Source organism: Sinocyclocheilus rhinocerous, unplaced genomic scaffold (genome assembly GCF_001515625.1).
Source record: "Sinocyclocheilus rhinocerous isolate Xijiao unplaced genomic scaffold, SAMN03320098_v1.1 scaffold107, whole genome shotgun sequence".
In the NCBI taxonomy this organism is placed as follows: Eukaryota; Metazoa; Chordata; class Actinopteri; order Cypriniformes; family Cyprinidae; genus Sinocyclocheilus; species Sinocyclocheilus rhinocerous.
The window spans coordinates 363,369-377,770 of NW_015635024.1; the positions used below are offsets into that span (position 1 = coordinate 363,369).

Genomic DNA, 14,402 nt, shown 5'->3' on the forward strand with positions numbered 1-14,402 from the left:
GTGACTGTGAAATGACCTTGTGCTTAAAGTCTTCAAAGTCAAAGCGTATCACAGAGTTACTACAGAGAGTCGGCCAGCCAGAGGCAACTCTAAAATACTATTTCAAATACTATTTCCATTTCTTATCGCGTGTAGTTTTGCTAAACTTTACTCTGTGCTGTTTGTGATCTCTCTGCACTCGCTCTGAGATGATCAAGCAAGAGGATTTTCGTGTCGTTGTCATTTTTATCTGCAAGCCGCCCACCTGCATGCTTCAAAGAGACAGGAAGACGAGGTGCGGGCAGAGGTGCGCTTGTGAAACAAACTTATCTGACAGTTTCTGTGAGTGAGTGAGTGAGTGAGAGAGATAAGAACCTGCAAACGCTGACCTTTGACCTATGAACCACATGGCCTGATTGGCTGATGATGATTTTTCTTCTACAGTATCTTAATTTAATTAAAACTGTTTCCGTTGCAGTGAAACACGTTCATGCATTAACAACAGTTTTGTCCACATTTTCTCTCCTGTAACTCCCCCTGTTGAATTAAACTGTGTTTGAATCCCTCCGAGGGAAGCTGTTGGAGTTGGATTAGCCCTCTACACCTCTTGAGGACTGAGGTGACTCAGAGTTCAGTTTGATAAGCTCTCGTCCCGTGAGCGACCTCCGCCCCTCTTTCTGGAATTACTGGGACTCTTGAGGTCTGAATCTGGAGCGGGACTTACAGCCGAATGACCAGGCACATGCTGACAGACATCTTATCACTCATTGCTCTGTAATACTTGATTCTGATTGATCAGTTATGCTGTCAAATGCTTTTTAAAACAACGTTAATCTGTCTAACTGACTGATTTTTGACATAGACGTGCTAGTTTCATGCCTCTCGTATCACTCTGCGGTCTCTTTCTTCTTGCATAATGGAATAGTTTCAGCTCAAATCAATATTTCACGTCCATTTATTTATTTATTTGGTGAGAAGAAGTATAATAAGCAGGGTATTGTACAGTCAGATGGATATTCTGGCAAAATAAAGCCCTTTAGGGTGACCTGAGATTGATCCGGATCCCCCGTGGGAGTTAGTTTGTGATAATGACCTGCTGATCTCTCACATCTGCTCATCTCTTACTGATTTACTCGTGAATCTGTCTCATCTAGAGTGCGTCAGACCCACCGTCTCCTCTGGAAGGACAATAAGCCTCGCTTCGGCCTGCTGTTTGTGCGCAGTGAAAATTAAAGGTGAGGTACTATAGGGGGGGTTTGTGTGCGCTTCAGATTTGAATTGACAATGCATTTTAAATTTCATCCAAGTCTATTGAAGTTACCATTCATTTTCAGATCAGTGTGCATTGGATTTTACTTCTGGTTCTAAACAGGATGTAGAATTGGAATGCTATAAAATACTTATAGTACTGTGACTTTTATAACATACTTCGTTTTCAGTGTGAATTGCCCATAAACATGTTGTGATCATAATTTCAGTAGATGATACTGATAATCAATATTTGAAATGTCACCTATAGAAATGAGTGTTTATGTATATTTTATCATATTTAATAAATACATTTTATATTAACTTAACTTATATTAAGTTTATTTACCATGATGGAAATGGTAATTATTATTCAATCATGACAACTCTCGGAAGATTTAACATGGTGTTGGATATGACAATGTTAATGTATTTGGTCTTGGTGGAATAGATCTGCTACGCTGCGCCTGCGCCATCTAGAGTTTCATGACTGAACTATATATTTACACCTGTTTATGGTTTAAAATATATTATATTATATTATATTATATTATATTATATTATATTATAAAATTATATTTAATTTACAATCACAATAATTTAATTTTGATGTTGTTTTTTATTATAATTATATAATGGCTATTAACTTAATTTTGTGTACTAAATAATGTGTACATTATATTAATGTAACTTTTATGCACAATGGTGGAACTGTTACTTATTATTACATCTGTGTATTTAAAAATATATTATATTATATTATTATTAAATTGTTTAATTTACAATCACAGTATTCAAATTTTGATATCAATATTTATTTTATAAAGTGACGAAAATAATGTGTATTTTGATAAAATACATGTTAAATTTTGACATGATCGAATTTAGTTAAGTAACACTTTTAACCAGAAAATGTTTTGAAATTTGCGTTTTGTCTTGTGCATGACTAATGAAATTCCATTGAATTGCAATTCAGTAAATTCCTCTTCCTTTTCATGAATTGAAAAGAAGCCACTATTGGCTTACTTTAGTTCATCCCTGCTGGTGCAGAGGAGCAGATTGGCCTGTACTGGTCATGTGAAGGTTTGGGGCGAGCATGGACATGTTGAGGAATGACTCTATACTGCTGGTTTGCCTGTCTGTTAGGGGTTGTTAACTAAATGAAGTAAATTCGGTTGTGGATTGATCTGCTGTATGATGCTTTGATTCAAAGGCCTGCTGCTGTTTACAGAAGTAAGAAGCATTATAGTGTTTGACGTTCATGCTGGTAGGTCACTCTTCAGTATGGCTGTGTTTGTGCTGTGGTATTTCTGTTGAATCATAGCCTACATATTGCTCAGTGGAAAGTGTGTTCCAGCTGTGTTTCTCTGTTGAGATTTTATTGAGCTGTAGATTTAGATAATCTTCTATTAAGTAAAAGCAAGTCAATATTCAAGAGAAGTTGTGTATCCTCACATGATCCCATTGAAAAAAAAGGAAAATAATGTCAGAATGCAAAATAATTTTCATTTTCATTATGCAAAATATGCAGTTCTCTTTTTTTAGAGCACTGTTGATGTAAGTAAACATTAGTCTAGACAGCATTAGCCTGCATGAGACTGTTTGAGAGCTCGTGACTGTTTCTGTCCATGTGTCATGTTCAGTGGGAATTACATCAGATTATTAGAGGAAGTTCAGTCTTAGTCACTCATATTCACTTCGGGATGTTTTGCTAGTAAACAGATGTGCCGACAGCATCTGACGGATACTTTATCAGTGTAGTATGACCTGTGTTTCGCTCTCATGACTCTGTGTGTGTGTTTTAGAAGTTGCTTTGGTTTAAAGGTTGTTTACAATAATAGAAAAAAGCACTCAGGCAGGTCTGAAATCGACCAGATTAATCTTAAACAAACATGCCTGAGATATTGAAATTCTAGCCTTGTGTGACCTCTAGCTCTCTGATATCTGTATTCATAGTCTCAGAGGTCGGCGCTGTTGAAGCGACTGTCGAGAGCAGGGAAATTTAGTGATGGAAAGAAGTTATTATTTAATAATGTGATATAAATTTGTCATCATTCAGTTCCAGTGGTGTAATGTGTATGTAACACTCTTACGTAGCCAGACTTTTGATCATCAGACTGAATAAGCAGCTTATTCTGGTTAAGACCCGCCCACTTAGAATGGAGGACACCGTTTGATTGACATATGAAGTGGCCAATCACTGTATGTTTTGCTTTTACATGCAGTTTTGTCTTTTTTTGGTCTTACAGTTCAGTTGAGATTCTTTGATTTCCTCAAAGATGACCAATCAATCAGCAAAATCATTTTGCAAATGCTTAAAAAAATAAAATATTTTTTTTATAGTTACAGTTAACTATATTTTTTAAAATAAAAATACATTTTCTTAATTCTTATTCATCCATTATTCATTCATCCATTTCTTTTTTTGAATTAAGTTGATTCATTTTTGGTTTGTGATTGTGTGTTTGTTGACTATGCATCATTGCAACAAGGTTTATGTACAGTAAATCAAGCAAATGTTGGCGTGAAACCTCAATGTGAAGGTGTAGGCTAAAAAGAAGCATGTGTGTGGTATTTTTGTGACCGACAACATGTGAAGACCTTATCAGTCACATCTATTTTGTTTTAAACCGTTTTTATGTTGCGTCAAAGTGAACTTCAGTAATGCAGTTTTGAGTAGTTTTTATTAGTTACTGCAGACTGTTGTTCAATTTTTAATATTCACCTTATTTTCAGACCCATTTGTTCTCAAATTATCTGTAAACACTGCAGCTGTCATAAAACAGAGGAGCAGTTTAATTTAACACAGCTGAAAAACCAGCTCACTCACAGATCTTCATTTCAAGGTCATCATGATTCAAGCAAAAAGCGGTGATGTGTGAGTGGTTAAGTTGTTTACTCTGTAATTAATCCATTTTCAGTAGTTTGACACTCTTAGACTATTGACAGGGTAATTATTTGTTTTATAATACCTATATGTGACCCTGGACAGCAAAACCAGTCATAAGGGTCAATTTTTTTAAATTGAGATTTATACATCATCAGAAAGCTGAATAAATAAGGTTTCCATTTATGTATGGTTTGTTAGGACAATATTTGGCCAAGATACACCTATTTGAAAATCTGGAATCTGAGGGTGCAAAAAAAAATCCAAATATTGAAAAAATCACCTTTAAAGTTGTCTAAATGAAGTTCTTAGCAATGCATATTGCTAATGATAATACATTTTTGATAGATTCACGGTAGGAAATTTACAAAATATCTTCGTGGAACATGATCTTTACTTAATATCCTAATGATTTGATATGGGTTAAAATAATAATTTTGACCCATACAATGAATTGTTGACTTTTGCTACAAATATACCTGTGTTACTTATGACTGGTTTTGTGGTGCAGGGTTGCATATGTACTTCTCATTATGCTTTATTACCTTTTATTAAATTACAGAAAAATAGTTAATGCTGCTGTGTGAGTGTTTCTAATACAACGGCTGAGGGAGTGACAGCAAACCATCATAATCCATCATAATCAATCTCCATTTAACCTAATGTTTCATAATGTTTCTTTTGCTTTAATTCCATAATATCAATTATGTTATCATACTATATAGATTTTTGATGAGCCACGGCCTCCTTTTTCTCAGAAAACGTGGCTCTGAAGCGTGTTTGTGGATTAGCTGTAAGCCTGTAAAACTGTAATTCCTCCGACTGCAGAGCGAAAACATGCAAATATCAGACTATAAGGACCGTACACACACACACACACACACACACACAAAATCAGCGTGTGTCTGGGTGTGTTAATTCAAGTAGCTGTTGAGTCACTGACCCCCGTCACTGTTGAACCCATGTGAGGTGTGTCTGTTTCTCTTTTCTGACTCACCTACTTTTGTTGTCGCTCTCTCTCTCTCTCTTTTTTTCTGTTCTTTCCTTAATCTCTGAGTATTACACGCCTCCCCAGTCTTACTCCCTCCCCCTTTCCCTCTCTCTCTCTCTCTCTCTGTGTCTCTGGCGTGTGCTCAGATCTGCAGTGGTTTATTCAGTCGTTCAGTCGGGTCGTGTTGCTGCTCTGCATGCTTGCTGCATGCACGTGTGTTTGCTCGCCCCGGCTGGTATGCATAGACTGGAAGGAGGCTGCAAATGTGTCCTTAGGAGGAGATGCGGTCTCGTGCAGCAACCCTGTGAGGCGGTTCTGCCCCGCGACGGCTCTGCTAGGACACTTCCTCTGTGGACCTCCGAGTGCGAGCGCTACTCTTAACAAGTGAGTCTGCTTTCAGGATGGCATCATGCAGCGTTTGAGTGCGTTTGTGCTGGTGCGGATCATCTTAAGGGTTCTGCGCTTTGTCACCCAAAGCCAAATGACCCGAACGCACAGGTGGGATGGATTGGCTGGTGCTGGACTGACATTGGTGTGATCCGTGTGGGAATTAGTTGTGTGGGGAATAAGTGCATTTGGGGATTTGGAGTGTGAGATGTGTTGTCTTTGAAGAGCCAGATGTGTGTTTGTTGTAATTTGGGGGGGAAATGGTACCCAGACGTGAGCTAAATGTGGCAAACTCTCCCTTTGGGGAGGTTATTGAATGATTTATGAATAAATTGCATGATATTTTTTGAGTCCTAGCATGCAGAAAGTTTCTTTGAGGTAGTCTGGAGTCAGAATTAGGTTTATATAAACAGCAGATGTGTGCGGTATGTCTTCTTTTAGGTAGCAAGGTAAGTGTGTGTATGTGTTTGTGTTGGTGTCATGTTTTGAGCATGCACGCTTCCTCCGGTGACGAGGGGAGGGCATGATCAGAAGTTTGTGTTTAGCCTCCGACACACACACACACACACACATAGAGAGTGAGAGTGGCAGCAGCAGCTCATTATTAATGTCAGGAAACTTCACTTTTATCTTTCCTCTTTCTCTCATTTCACTTGCAAAGCAGAACCATGTTGATATTCCTCAGACATTCTGGCGAGCGTTTGTTCAGTGTTAAACTACTGGATTTAATTCTGTTTGAACTGTTTAATGTTCTCCATTTAAAGCGCTTCTTTTGTCTGTAATTTTAGTGTTGGTTGTGCTAAGTATGAGTGGTAAACTGGATTTACATCACATCGATATGAATGTTAATTTTATTATAGAAAATCTTATTTGGATATAGATTCTTATATATTATATATAGATAATCACTATATATATACATATATATATATGTGTGTGTGTGTGTGTGTGTATATAACTAGAGTATATATATCTATATATATTAAATTGGCTAAATATTGGCTGATTAAGTGGCCTGAGCAATATATATACTTTCCCATATTCCCATTGACTTGCATTCATAGAATGTTCAGCATTTCAAATGTATCCAACAGTGATGTCATTGCGATATCTATATGCACATTGGTCTTCCTTGCATAGATGTAACTTTTTACTGTTGCATGTGATGTTTTTCATGTGCAACTGATCAGAAGCAATATGCTGCATGACATGACAGCGTCAGAGCGTCTCTGATGCGGCATTTCATTCACTCTCAATCAAGGACTAACACATACACTCACCTTAAACCATAACACATGTTTTGCTGCCTTGCAAATTGCTGTTTCCTTCAGGAAATGCTTATCAAGTTTTGTTATGTTCGTCAGCTTGAGTGACGAGCAGATTGTCCTGCTCCTTCTGGCTATAAACTATAAAGCTGTTGGTGAAAATGAGGGGCTGCGTCTCTTCTTTTCTCTGTGTCTGTTTGTGTCCACGCACATTTATTGCTTGAGTTTATGTGTGTTCATAACAGGTTTTTAGACGCTCTGTTTTGTCTGTAGTATAAATGGCTTTAATAGCTTGTTTTTTTTTAGCTGTTGTTGTTTTTTTGTGTTCTTGGGTATCTTTTATATATATATATATATATATATATACACACACACAAGTATATATGTGTGTATTTGTATGTGTATGTGTATGTGTATGTGTATGTGTATGTGTATGTGTGTGTGTGTGCGTTTGGTTTTGCTATGTTGCAATGCACCTGAGAAGCTGCTCTATTAGCGTGAAAGCGCTGAGGAAGGAAGTGTTCGTGTAGAAGAGGTCAGTGTAAAGGATGCCCTTTAAAAGCAGAAAAATTCCTCCACCAGCAGTTGGAAAAGTACACGAGATAAAAACGCTCTCGCATTTGACTATTTCTGCGGTGATGTCTGGTCCTTCATGAGTCTCCTCAGAGCTTCAGCATGGAAGGAAGAAAGAAAGAAAGAAAGAAAGAAAGAAAGAAAGACAGTACAGCAAAACAAAAACCCTTACGCTGCAAGTGGTTTGTTATCAAGATTTCACACTGTTGTGAGTGTGTCTGTATAAAAGTGCTCTAGGAAGAAGAAAAGCAAGATAAATCATGCAGAGTATTTCTAGAGTAAAGTACAACAGGAGTTAAGGCCTTCTGGGATAAAAGGTCATTTTGAGGTTTGTTATTCTAAACCGAACTCTAAACAGAAACTAAAACGACTTTCCTAAACACCTACCCGTCTAAATGGATTGCAGATATGGCCATATCAATAAAACAAATACTTGCTAAAGGTCTAAAGGTTGATTTTGAGTGTTGATTCATATTGCTAATGAGAATGGCTGATCACATTTTATGATTTTCAGTTTTGTTCAAGGTGATAAAATCAATAGTTTTTAAGGAGCTGTTGAGTAATAACAGTATATAGAATAGAAATGCATGAAAAAACACACTTTGGCCAAAGAATTACAGCAAAGTAATACAGGAAATGAGAGGTTATAAAATGTCAGAATTAATTTAATGAATTGAAATGTGGTTACACACTTGCTGAGGTGGTGATTTTCACCTTTTGTACTTAAATGTTGCTGTTATTTTTTAGATTTCCCATATTTAAACTATTTGCATATGATGACAAATGTTGTCATATCAGTATTGCACCTGTATCAATATATATCACTCTAGTGTGTGTTAAAGGCCTTTTGCCTTAAGTCTGGGGTCATATTTACTTAGTTTTGCAATGAGTCAAACTTCATTCACTGCTCTATTTTACTGTGTTGCTCCTTCAGTATTCAATATACATTTGGTATTTTTATTTTAAAACAATCCAATTGACTTACAGTAGTCAGGTGATCTAAAAGAGACTGCTTGAACAGTTGCAACCGGTGCAAGTGGTATATGTAGAGATATACTGTATGTAGATGACTAGTCTCAGTGGTTGCATTAGTTTCTCCTTTATCTCGTCACTCTCTGAAACCGATTCTGCTGCACAGACAGCGTTTTTTCAGAGTTGCATGACTGATCTTTTCCTCACACTTAGCACACTGTTCATCGAGTTTTGTGGAGTAATGATGCTTGAGATTGTGTTCCTCAGGCACTGCAATCTTTACAAAAAGACATAGACCAAGGCAAACCAGAAGAGTAACTGTACACTATATGTTGTGTGATGTATAGTAGTGTACTTCTGAAGTGTATGTAGAGGATTTAGCTATTACCTCGACACACATCTGGCTCTTCCACTAAAGTCTTTGTCAATACTGTGAATTGGCCCGTAACCTTTTCAGCACATGTAAAACATCAATAAATCACTACTTGCTCTGTTTTAACCTCCTGTATAGTGGCTAGTGACCTTCTTATTTAGCTGAATTGAAGTGATGATGATGCTAAACCAATTCCTCCTCAGGAATAAACACTTGTTCCCAGTTACCCCACATCGCTGTCAAAGCCAAACTGTACTCCGTATTCTTGATCTGTGACAACACTTTGTCTGGGTAAACACCATATGTGCTCCTTTACGGGTAAATCGTTATTTAAAAAAGGCAAACAGTCAAATGACAGGAACATTTGGTGATATTACGTGGCGCTCATGTTTGCTTTGCAGTGATTTTAAAGTGAGTTAGATTTGTGGAGTGGAAGAGTTGAAAAATATTGTTTGAAGGGGTTCCATATATATATATATATATAGCCGTTCAAAAGTTTGGGATCAGTAAGATTTTTTATATTTTTAAATAAGTTTCTTATGCTCATCAAGGTTGCATTTATTTGATCAAAAATGCAGAAAAAACAGGAATACTGTGAAATATTATTGCAATTTAAAATAACGGTATTCTATTTTGATATACTTTAAAATAAAAAAAATAAATTCTGTGATGCAAAGCTGAATTTTCGTCGGCCATCACTCCAGTCTTCAGTGTCACATGATCCTTCAGAAATAAAGAGGAGATTATATATAATTGATATGGTATTTTATGTTATGTAATATCCATATCTGATGCTAGGGAGAAACAAATGCTTCAAACCAGCCTGGTGTGAAAACGCCCTAAGACTCTCAGCTCCATTTAACACATGTATAAATCAATTCCACAGCATTTCTCCCAAAAATCAGAGTTGGTTTTGGCCTGCACAGAGTCTTTACAGTGAAGAATGCAGCACGGTAATTAATTTTTAAGAAATGTCGAGGGATTCCTGTCCCTGTCTATGTGTATGTGTTTGAGTGTGTTGTAATTACTAATTAAGGCAGCGTAGAGGACTGCGTGTCCTTGCTATGACCGGTTCTCTCTCAGCGGAACAAAACCAGAGCGATGAATGCATCCAGTCCACATTTATGTCTGTGTTTTCTCATTGTTGCTTGACAAAGCAGTTGTGTTTAAGCTGCTGCATCCTTCTGAGACCAGACATTTCTGAACCGTCACTCCTAGAGCTTTCAATAGTCTGTTGACCTCCGTCAGTGTCTGTCCATCTGTCTGTTGAGCGACTGCTAAACTTCAAGTCCTTCTTGACAAAACATTTTTCCATTTCTCTTACTCTTCTAGCAATCTGTCTCTTGCCCACTCTGTGTGTTTCTATCTATCTATCTATCTGTCTATCTATTTTTTTTTACTTTTTCAGCATTCAAATGTTGTCTTAAACTTTGATTTTCAATTCTTTTTTGATTCTGCTTCAGTACATTTAAAATTTGCTTTCCAATTCTACATTCTATTTGCTACAATAATTCAAATTCAGGAATTCGTATGGAATTTACAAAGCAACTGTAACATTGAAAGTTGAACAGTTTAGATAGAGTGACATCATTAATGAAAAGTGTATGTAGGACAATCTCCGGATGTGTTTATCACACACATTCTACAGCTGGGTGATGTCTGCGTTCATGTCATGACCACATTCTCCTTTGTTTCCTCTTTAGAGCAACTTCTTGGGAAGTAGCAGCTTCTCCGTGGCTGATTTCCTCCAGTCCAAGGACCAGCAGCTTTCTCTCAGCCTGAGGTGAGTTGGATTGTGGGATGTGAGTTTTAGCATTGTCTGCAGGGCTGACTTAATTGAGGCTGTGCTGTCGTTTTATGGCGTGAACTTCATTTGCTGGGTTCCGTGCACATGTGATGAGTTCTCTGGAGGTGGATGATGTCAGGCACCCACAGCTGATCAAACAGAACTGAGACCAGCAGAAAACAGGCCATCTGCTCCTGTATTTGGCACATATTTAGTTGCCACACAGCTCGATCTGACTGTCCAATGAATGCACAGCTTGAATTTTCATTGTACGGTAGGGCTAGGGCTGCATGACGGTTTAAAGCACCTTAGGGGCCGTTTACGCGGCAACTTTTCAGCCAAAAACAGGAAACTTTTTATGCATTTTGCCTGTTCGTTTACACGACAACGACGTTATGGGGACTGAAAACGCATATTTTTGAAAACGGGTTTCAAAGTAGATTTATGTTATTTAGACATCGAGGAATGTGTCAGGACATGTCTCAAACTGGTACATTTTAGTTGCTTTTCTGGTGCCAAGAATCATTGTGCTTTAAATGTGGTACATCCAATGAATTTCGAGTCAAAACTATCTTTTTTATATGGAAGCCCATGTCTGCCACGTAAAAAAAAAATACAATTGCAAGGTAATTGTAACTTTTTATCTCACAATTTAGACTTTTTTTCTAATTATTCTGACTTTTTTCTCAGAATATGTAGTCAGAATTGCGAGTCACAGTTACTTTTTTATTTTTAATTAAAAAAAAAAATACAATTGCAAGGTAATTGTAACTTTTTATCTCACAATTTAGACTTTTTTTGTAATTATTCTGACTTTTTTCTCAGAATATGTAAAGTCAGAATTGCGAGTCACAGTTACTTTTTTATTTTTAATTCTGTTGCAGAAACGAAAAAAAAAAACAGAATTCTGAGATGTAAACTTGGAATTGTCAGAATTCTGAGTTTAAAGTCAACATTAATTCACTGGATTATAGAAAATTAGATATTTAACAAATTTCAATTTAATGAACCATTGTTTTGTTGAATTTTCCAACAAAAACAAGTATATTAATATAAATACTTAAGTAATAGAGTCAATCCCTATTGTATGCTAGTTTGAATAGTTTTTAGGTAGTTAAGGGCTGGATAAGTGGGTAAATATGAAAGCTGGGTAATGTGAAGAACATTACGTTATGTGGTTTAGTAGTCATAGATCTAATCTGCCAACCTAAAAGGCTGTAGGTTCAAAGCCCACAAAGTGCGATTCATTAACAGTGATCACCATTGTGCTCCTCCCAGTGGGGTTGTTCCTGTAAATGTACTGTAAATCATATTTAAGCAGCAATTAAATGAATTAAATTAAATTTGTTATTCTAAATTAGTACAGACGGTGCAGGCAGGACACATTCATATCCATAAGCATCTGCATCATGCCATCAGGGCCTTGAGAGAGACCTGAAAACCGACTGTTTTGTCACCTTGTTGTCGTTCACTAAATGATTCGGAATTCAAACAGCTGCTTCGGTGCGGTTATTTTTTCCTGTGTACACAGACGTGCTGGATCTGCTCCAAAACCTAGTGAGCTGTCTACGTAGACAGCATTTACCAAACGGCTATCTTATAAGATAGCTTGTTTTGGCCAAATTGGAGTGCTGTTTGCTGAATTGCTGCCTATGAAGTGCCCTCAGAAGTTTCCTTGACAGTAAGCATGCAGTAAACATTAAGATAGCTTGCTGTGTTTTGAAGCAGAGTTGGTGTGTCATGATTGATAGTGTTGTGACTGTGAGTGACAGACGGAGGGATTCCCGGCACACTGTACCACAGATAACAACATTAGTATTAATAGAGGATTGTTTCTCTTTATTTGGCACATTGCTCATGTTACGGTGTACACTGGCCCTTGCTTGTTGTTGTTTGTTCTGTTTCGCTGTCGGTGGCTGGTTGTTTTCTCTCTGTCTTTCTTTCTGTCTCTCTTGAAACTCAGACTAGCGTTTCTATTTGGTGAAGAGCAGCAGAAGTACAAAAGGACCGTCTCTTGTGTAATGCAGCAAGGCGTACAGTACATGGGGTCCAAAAGTCTGGAAAGCTATTTTTCTCTATATTGTACAATAGTGGACAAGTTGGATTGAAAAATTAAGGTGAATTTCAGATTGTTTTAATATTTGGTTTGTGTCTCTTCTGCTTTAAAGGGGTCATATGATGCTTTTTTAAAGATCATTATTTGGTGTATTTGGTGTAACAGAATATGTTGACATGCTTTAATGTTCAAAAAACACATTATTTGTAGTGGAGCTTCAGCATGATCTAAGATGTTTCAAAGAGCATCTTGAGCTTCGCTGGAAGAAAGTATGACTGTCTGTACACTGTAAGAAATTTCCACTTACTGTATTTCTACTTAAAAACTCAAGTTCAGTTGCTGCCTAAAATTTGAAGTGTAATCAAATTGGCTGTACAAGTTATTTCAACTTAAATTATATTAAAATGACTTAAAAAATCAAGCTGAATCATGTATAACTTAAAAAAGGAATTTGAAATAGGTTAAAGTAATGGAAAAACATGTTGCCATGACTTATTGACCATACAGTGTATAAAGAGTCATGACTCATTTACTTGAGTGACCTAGAAATAGTATAGAATATTAAATATTTCTTTTTCTTTTGTGATTTTTTTCAGAAATCGAAAGTTTTATTTTTGTTTAATACTGCAACAAGTCTTGCATGTTGTAATGTGGTCAGACTTTTGGATCCCACTATATATTGTAGCCTATTTGTTTATGTATAGTTTATGGTGTTTTTCAAAAGCATTAGATGTACATTTTCTTTTTCGGGCATTGTATCAAATCATTAATACATTTGATATTTGTAATAAATTCTACATATTTTTTGTACTTTTTTATATGTAACTTTTTATATTTATAATATTTTAATATTTTGTACGTTTATTCAATGCATAAATGCAAGTTACATTTATTTTTGAATTTATTATATTTTATTTTTTAAATTGCACAATCGCAGTGCTTTATGTGACGTGTAGTTCATTCACTCATAAAAGATTTAAAGTACACAGTCTTTTATCTTTGTGCAGTGTTGTGATTCCTCTCAGAGCTTTTGTTTGGATCATTTTCTGAAATGCCTTTGCAATGTATTTCATGTATGGCAAAAATACTTTCAGAAAGTTTCAAAGTGGAAAGTCGTCGGCACTCTTCAGCTCTTCAGTTGTTCATAATCAGCGCACTATTTTGGTATCTATACGGTAAAGAAGCTTTTCACTTTTTCACTTTGGCTTCAGTTGTTTAATAATAGGAAAGCAGTGCATGCGTCGTGTGTGTTTGTGACTCTATTGTTCGACCCGGCCGAGACCTTTCACACAGTAGTCAGCTCTGCTGCGCTGCGTTTCAGGAAGTCTTGTCTTTCCTCTCTTCATCCCCTCGCAGGTCACCTTTTCATTTCTGACTTATCTCTTCCTCTCTCTATATCATGACACACTCAGTTATTTATAGATCCTTATCCAAGCAGTCTTAGATGCCCGGAGTGTAGGGCAATAAACAGTGGCCTGCACTGGAGATCTTCGAGTCTTGAATTCAATCACTTTACAGTCGGTCTATTGATTGGGAGGGAGTTTATGGGTAGAGATGTGCCGTACCCATGGCGAATGAAATCTAGCGTCCTCTAAACGTTAGCAGCTCGCTCTTACTCCAAATTAAATTTCTACTTTCCTAATGAAAGCTTCATCATATGTGAGGTCAGGGTGTAAAATTACAGATTTTTTTTCTGTACCTGCTTGACCATAATTATTTGCATTATTTTGTAGTAGTATTGCAGTTGTATTGTTGTTCTGTGTTCTTTGCATTTTTCTGACAATCCAAGTTAAATTTTTGACTCACCTGCCAATAGTGAATAAATTCACCATCCATTAATATTTATAATTGCCCATGTAATAGTTTTACATTATTTTATAGGATA

General features: G+C 36.6%; 1 protein-coding gene across 2 annotated transcripts in view; it reads left to right on the forward strand.

Moving 5' to 3' along the window:
* Nucleotides 1-5,190: 5,190 nt before the first annotated feature.
* Nucleotides 5,191-14,402, forward strand: part of LOC107746079 (type II inositol 3,4-bisphosphate 4-phosphatase-like) — a 120,950-nt gene continuing 111,738 nt past the window's right edge. The window contains exons 1-2 of one of the 2 annotated variants that reach the window (XM_016560148.1): nucleotides 5,191-5,489; nucleotides 10,379-10,458. The gene's annotated coding sequence lies outside the window, so the exon portion shown is untranslated. The remainder of the gene's footprint in view (nucleotides 5,490-10,378; nucleotides 10,459-14,402) is intronic. The other variant, XM_016560151.1, reaches the window with a different exon arrangement.